Source organism: Drosophila montana, unplaced genomic scaffold (genome assembly GCF_035044405.1).
Source record: "Drosophila montana isolate Dmon_TW-CO22-7 unplaced genomic scaffold, ASM3504440v1 contig_2081_1, whole genome shotgun sequence".
NCBI lineage: Eukaryota > Metazoa > Arthropoda > Insecta > Diptera > Drosophilidae > Drosophila > Drosophila montana.
The window spans coordinates 1,342,017-1,349,668 of record NW_026996991.1 but is presented as its reverse complement, the minus strand read 5'-3'; positions in this window follow the sequence as shown (position 1 = coordinate 1,349,668).

Sequence of the window (7,652 nt, the reverse complement as noted above, 5' to 3'; positions counted from 1 at the left end):
TCAAATAACATCCATTAAATCTTCACGCCTCATTCACAATGGTCAGACACTCATTAGGAACTGGTTCCCCCAGATTTATTTACCAACTGACCAGCGGTCATTTAACAAGCTAAACAAACAAGCGCCCTACCCCTGGTCACACAGTTACACACCAGGTAACCCCTCGCTTGTTATAAAATGTTCAGATGATAATGCGATTTTTATAGCACCTCAGTTCAGGGTCAGTTTGCACCCTTGTTTGACCAGACCAATTGGTCAGTTTTGGTCAACTGGTTTAACTGGTCACCCGCTGACTTCTGAAGTGGTTTATATTCATTTTTTTTTCTTTTTATAGTTTTATTTGATTTGACTTTTTGCTTTGGGCAGTGCATAAATTAGCAGTGATTGTCATTTTAGAGAAGGGCGATTTTATGGCGGTTGTTGGGCAATTAGCAATGTGAGTAATTGATAGTTTAGGCGTGTTATTTAATGGACTTTTCCTAACTAGGGCTATTAGGCTTCAAGTGGGGATAACATGGCATTGTATGTTGAGTAAGAGGAATACGAACAGGTATGGACTATATGGATCACGATCTTGCTTTTTGAACCTGGTTTTCCACCTCCATTGAATCAAGGTTGGGTTTACATTGACATGCATTTGAGTTTACGGTTCGAACCAGTTCAGCTTAAGGCCATTTTCAGACATGGTCCTGCAATTTTCATCAATCAATTCACATAGTTGTCGCACCAGAGATCCCATACGCACCTCAACCCTAATCCTGCCAACTGTCATATATCCTAAATTCCACAAAAAGAAAACCCTTTCATGCAAATGTAACGGAATTTTTTGCAAAATTCCCACACATCTGCAATGCACATATCCTCAGCTTTGCATGTCCTTTTCCAATTTACGGAACTGCAACCCTTTTCGCAGGACAACAAGTCATTAATAAAATGCTTATGCATTATCCTTACGCAATTGCCGGCTCGTTGAGGTCTCATTGCGCCCTTGCACTTCCTGAAAACAAGGGTGCACTTTTCGCATATTCGCAAACATCCTTGACACGAGCAGAAGGACAACAAAGCGCCGCAGGATATGGCAGCAAGAGAGAGAGAGATAAGAGGGAGAGAGATGGGGCAACAAGTGCAAGCGATGCAAACAGATTTCAAATGTGAATTCGCATTGTTTGCCATTCAGCTTTTTGTTGTGCTGGGTGTTGCCGTTGTCCCGATGTGATGTGTGTGCACACACGGAGGCAAAACCGCATGCATTCACAAAGAACGGAACGAATAGTTTGAATAGCTTAAGTGAGTGCACATTCCAAATGCAAATTTTTGCGCAATTCTGGAAAAGTCTGTCAATTGCATTTGTTGTTGCACATTAGCATAAAAATTGAGTAAACAATTCAGCGAAAATGATGGGGTGTTAAAAGGGGAGGACCGTTTAGAACATTCTTCAAATATCTAAAATGAAAGACGAGGATCAACTTCAAAATATAAGTCTCAACCGTGTCGCAGAGTGTAGGCTCTACTTGGAGGAAGAAGAATCTCTGTAAATGACCAGCCATTACTTGGGATAGGAGGCTAGATCCAGGCATCCCTTTATTAAGGATATCGCTGGCTCGATATGGTAAGAGTTCGAAAGTTTTGCATTTTGAAAAATGCAAACTCTATGCTAAAGTGTAAGGACTTTGCATCGTTAAAGTAAATTGGAAATTATTATTCGTTTATGTTATAACCAGGGAGGTGGGAAATAATATTACTTGATATTATAGCCAGTCGTCAGTCATATGAGCTGCATATTACAGCATTTGTAGCTGGGTTTCCGTTTGCCATCAGAAAGTCATTTGGTATGTAATTATGAGGCTCACGTGAGCAACATTCCAGGCACCTGGCAATGTACTGCCGGGATTTCATTAATTTCCAACCTGCTTCGGCAATGCCTAATTTATGCAAATCAACAAGAAATGTTTAGTGCGCCGAGTATAAAAAGAACAACAAAACTAAACTGAACTACAAGGCATGGCAAAAAGTTGGGTAATTAGCCGACCTCTGCATGTCCTGCAGGGACATGTGGTGAGCGTTTGTCGTGAATGACCAGCACTTGGCGCAAGTATTTGCTGAGCCGGCACGCTTGCTCCTTCGAGTCCATTGTGCAACTGGACTTGGAGGTGGGGGCCGTGGTGGGTGGGGGTTGGTGCTAGCACATGTACTGCCCAGCCTAATGACCGCTACGCACTTCCGTTTTCGCCTCAAGGACTCTCATGCGTATATTTTCGTTTTTCTTTTGGACTCTGATAAATATTCAAATTAGGTGCGCGCGCAAAGCGCCAAAAAGTGTGTCGCATATTAAAAAGTCATTTTCCAAGCAAATGATTCAACATTTTCCAAAAAAAAGTCTACTAGCAGTAGAGCGAGAGAGAGGCGAGAGGCGAGGCCAACACATGCTGTTCGACATGAGCTTGACCGGAAGTGGCATACGTGACGGAAATGCGTGATTTTTGTTATGGACTCCATTATGGTAGGCCCTACACATAAGTTTATTCGTATATATATATATATATATATGTATATATATATATCTGTACTAGTGGCTTTGGGCATATGAGGAGGGGGGAATGTGTGTAGCTGCCAAAAAGTGTAAGCATGAAATATTGTTTAATTTTCTTGCTTTTTACTGTTTGTAATGCTCGCGTAGTTATAACTAATTTGTGAATTTAATTATCATCATTTTGCTAGCTCATTAGCTATTAAAATTGTTTATTAACAAATGAAAATGAGAGGAACTGAAATTACTTGAACAAATTGTACGCAATAAAATCTCGAAGAACTTAGAAATTTGTGCATTTGTGCAAATGTATGTAACAGGCAGAAGGAAGCATCTCCGACCCCATAAAGTATATATATTCTTGATCAGCATCAATAGCCGAGTCGATCTAGCCATGTCCGTCTGTCTGTCCGTCCGTCCGTCTGTCCGTATGTATGAACGCAAGGATCTCAGAACCTGTAAGAGCTAGAGTCTTGAAATTAGCTGTAGGTCCTCCTAATGCCCGCGCAGATCGAGTTTGTTTCCGATATTCGATAACTTGCCCCGTCTCCAAGTAATCGATAAAAATCGATATCGAAATCCTGTTTTTTGAGCAATTTCGGCAAATAATATGAGCTAGAGTCACCAAACTTGACATGTAGCTTCTAGAATAGTATATATACATCAAGTATTTTTCATTTGATACCTATCGCCTGTCGGAAGAAGAGGGTTCAGGGGATCCCCTAGTCGGGAGCTCCCGACTAGAACCTCTTACTTGTTTTAATATATTTTCTATTTCAAATTAGTTTCAAAACTTAATTATAGTTTTAGATTTAAGGCCAAGCCCTAAGCAGAAATAACGCCGATTCCAATTCTGAAATTTTCCAGCAGCATTTGCTCTAGCACGAACTTCCTTTCTTCCTTTTTTAGCATTTTGCTATTAAAATTGTTTATAAGCAAATAAAAATAAAAATAGGATCTGAAATTCCTTGAACAACCTGTATCCAATAAATTCTAAAATAGCTTAGAAATCAATTAGTCGAGTTCTTATGTACTTTTAATATCATTTGCAATTTATATTTATATTAAATTTAATTAAATATTATATAAATATTTATTTATATAATATAATTTATATTTTTATTAAATATACTTTAATATTACTTGACTCATCTACCCCTCAAAATTATTTGCCCAAGCATAAACCACAGTATTAGTGGGTTTTTTTTCTGACATTCTGACGTTCTCCTAAGTATATATGTTTTTTGCATATGCATAAAACTTATTTTCTTTTTATTTTCGTTAGGGCTTGTCTTTGTTTTAACTGGAAAATGCGATGAATATTAATGATTTCTGGCATTACGAAATCTTGTAAAAGCCGCTTTTGGCTTTTTCTCTTTCTGCTTGCCGTTTTTCGCTGTTTGCTTTGCCGTTTCTTTCATTCCAAGTTGTCTCGTTCGCGCCGCCTTTTTTCTCGCTAAACGTCAACTAGAAAATCCTTGAATATCATAAATATTCCCAACACTACCCAGCGCTGCGTCTGGCCGCATTTGATGTTTTGATGTGGATGTGTACGTAGGAAGAGGAGGCGGAGGACGTTGACGAGTGAACGGCGAGCGGCTTAAGGAGTTCTTTCCAGTCCTGCCCACAGGACACAGCTCTTTACCCTCTCCATGCCTTACCCCTCACTGTAAATTTTAATGATTTTTGTGTAGTTGTTGTCTTGGCACACACGCCTCGTCCTGGCTGCTGCTCCTGCTCCTGTTCCTGCTGTTGTTATTTGTTGTCGTTGCGCTGCGCTCTGCTGCTTTTTTATTGGATTTGCCAGTGAAGCGTCAAGCGGGCAGTCGGCCTTAGAGGTGCCAGGACTTGTGCTCTACCATCTCCGACTCCTGCTCGTCCTGGGCGCTCGGCTCAGCTCAGCTCGTCTTTAGCGTGTGTGTGTTTGTTGGGCTTGTCATCTGGCTAAGCTCTAAAAATTAATGATGCGCAGCCCATTCGAGTGCGCCTCTGTCCTGTCCTGACGCTGTCATTGGCTGCCAGGATGCGTATCCTCGTGTATGCAAAATTTTCACATTCGCCGACGTAAGCCGCGGCTCATTGATGAAAATTAATGAGTGTGCGTGTTGTAATCGCTGTATGCAAAACACACACACACACACACACATAAATGTAAATAAAAATACATATATATATATATATTTTTGGGCGATTTCATTGTCGATACAGTACATATTTTTTATTTTAAATAACGGAAACTTGTTTGTCCTGGCTCAGGATCTGACTCTGGCTGCGTCGCACAAACTCGAAAACTAATTTGCATAATTACAGCCCGTAATTTTTTTTCTACAGACTGGCAAATACACACGAACTGCTTGGCTGTGTGTGTGAGTGTGGCATAAGGGACGCAATGTCCTTTTTGTGTGTACATACCAAAATTTTTTGGGTCTACTACCCGAGTGTACTTATTACACACACACACAAATACACATACACACAGCCACAGATACACACATGCACAGCCGCACGCACTTTTGATTTTTAAATACGAATAGAGAATAGAGTATGTTGCGAGAGTGCGTATTGCTCAATTCCATTTGCATATTTACAATTAACATCTAGCTCACGCACACACACTCACACACACACACACATAGACAATCGCAGCCATTGTTGTTGTGTAGTGCAGGAAACTTGAGAGAACTGAGAGTCCTTCTGTTGCTATTGAGAAACGTGTCTTCTTGAATGAGAGAAATAGACAATAGAACTTTTCAGCGGTCTCACTATTAAAGGTAGGAATTAAGCTATTATATGTTATTGGAATAAATTTAAGGATCGAAAAGTAAAGCTATTGTTCACAGAATCAGCTGTCTTTATAAAGTTGGCAGCTAGTTCAATTTGAGAAGTCCAGAAGGTGCTCTAAAATAGACTCAAAGAATATATTTAAAGAAAGAATATTGCTTACAGATCCAGCTTCCTTTATAAAGTTGGTGCCCGTTCAATTTGAGAACTCTAGAATGTTGGCTAGAGTCAAGTAAAATTAAATAGTTGCTGGTTCGAACACATCTTTTTTTGGGGGCTTAGTTTGTATATCTCTTTATATACAACTGTTTATCCTGACTGGCTGAATCACTGATTAGTGATCAAAGCACAGCCCAAACCGTAAGAGCTAGGAAACTAAAATTTTCCCTGTAGTTTCCTTATGTGATGAAGGTGCACGTTAAGAAGGGGCTTCGTGAAATTCCACCCGCATATGTGGAAAAATCGTGAAAAACGTTTGCATGAAACTTTTTATTTACCATTCGATCGGCCTAAAACTCATTTTTAAAGATCTATCTATGTTTCGCACTTTTTTTTAAATCCATCCCTTTTGGGTGAAATGGGGGTCAAAGATTTGGTGGGTGACGTTTCGTGTTTAAATGTATTTCCAAAGATCTATACGAAAAATCATTTGGGACGTATTTTACACTTTTCGCAGAATCCAAGCTTCCTCTTTGGAGAACGCGGTTAAAAGATTTTTTGGGGTAAGTTTTAAGTTTTGTCCGATTTGCATCAAACTTATTTTCAAAGCTCTACGTAAGAACTTAATGAATACGTGTTGCAGCAATTTAGGAAATTTTGCCTGCATCAATGGTAAACTGAGAGAATACGGTTATATGAAAGTTTTTTGTTTACCGTTCGATCGGTTTAACGATCTTTCAATGAATTTATTTTAAACGTGCCACGGGCAAGTCATGGGTATACCCGCTTTTATTCTATATAGGCATAGGTCAAACTATCCCACTTCCAAAACTCGGTCAAAGTTCAACCGATTTCCACGAGGTTTGGCTTTTTATTCATGGTTTGGCCTCTAGATCAATTTGGCATATAAATCTGGCAACATTATTCTTGGTCAAAATGCACGTAGAAATGTTACCTTCAAATATCCTTTACAGACATAGGTCAAAACTCAACCGATTTCCATAAGGTTTGGCTCTTTGTTTTTTTATATTATACGTACTACTTTACTACTACGTTAGTATATAATAATATGATATACTAGCGGGTATAACCCGGCCTTGCCCGTGGCACGTATGTTATAAAATCAATGTTCTCAAACAAATTTGAAATGATTTTGAAACTAATCGGACGGTAAACAAATAACTTTCATACAAATGTTTTCCGCCAATTTACCACTGTTGCTAGTGGAATTTCCCAAATCGCTGAAATACGTAATTATTAAGTTCTTATGTAGAGCTTTGAAAATAAGTTTGAAGCAAATCGGACAGAACTTTAAACTTCGCCCAAAAAATCTTTAAATCGCATTCCCCCCGAAGAAGTGTGAATTGTGCGAAAAGTGTGAAACACGTCTCAAATGATTTTTCTTATAGATCTTTGGAAACGAATTTGAGCGCGAAACGTCACCCACCAAATCTTTGACCTCCATTTCCACCAAGGAGGAACGTATTTTTCGAAAAGTGTGAAACACCCCTCAAATGAATTTGAACAAAGATCTTTGAAAATAAGTTTGGGGCCGATCGGATGGTAAACAAAAAACTTTCATACAACCGTTTTCCGCCAATTTACCACTGTTGCGGGTGGAATTTCCCAAATCGCTGAAATACGTATTTATTAAGTTCTTATGTAGAGCTTTAAAAATAAGTTTGAAGCAAATCGGACACAACTTAAAGCTTCGCCCAAAAAATCTTTAAATCGCATTCCCCCCGAAGAAGTTTGAATTCTGCGAAAAGTGTGAAACACGTATCAAATGATTTTTCTTATAGATCTTTGGAAACGAATTTGAGCGCGAAACGTCACCCACCAAATCTTTGACCTCCATTTCCACCAAGGAGGAACGTATTTTTCGAAAAGTGTGAAACACCCCTCAAATGAATTTGAACAAAGATCTTTGAAAATAAGTTTGAAGCCGATCGGATGGTAAACAAAAAAGTTACATACAAACGTTTTTCGCGATTTTTCCACACTTGCGGGTGGAATTTCCCGAAACCCCGTCTTAACGTGCACCTACATTGCATAAGGTAACTACAGTGAAAATTTCAGCTTCCTAGCTCTTACGGTTTGGGCTGTGCGTTGATCACCAATCAGTCAGTCAGTCAGTCAGTCAGTCAGTCAGTCAGTCAGTCAGTCAGTCAGTCAGTCAGTCAGG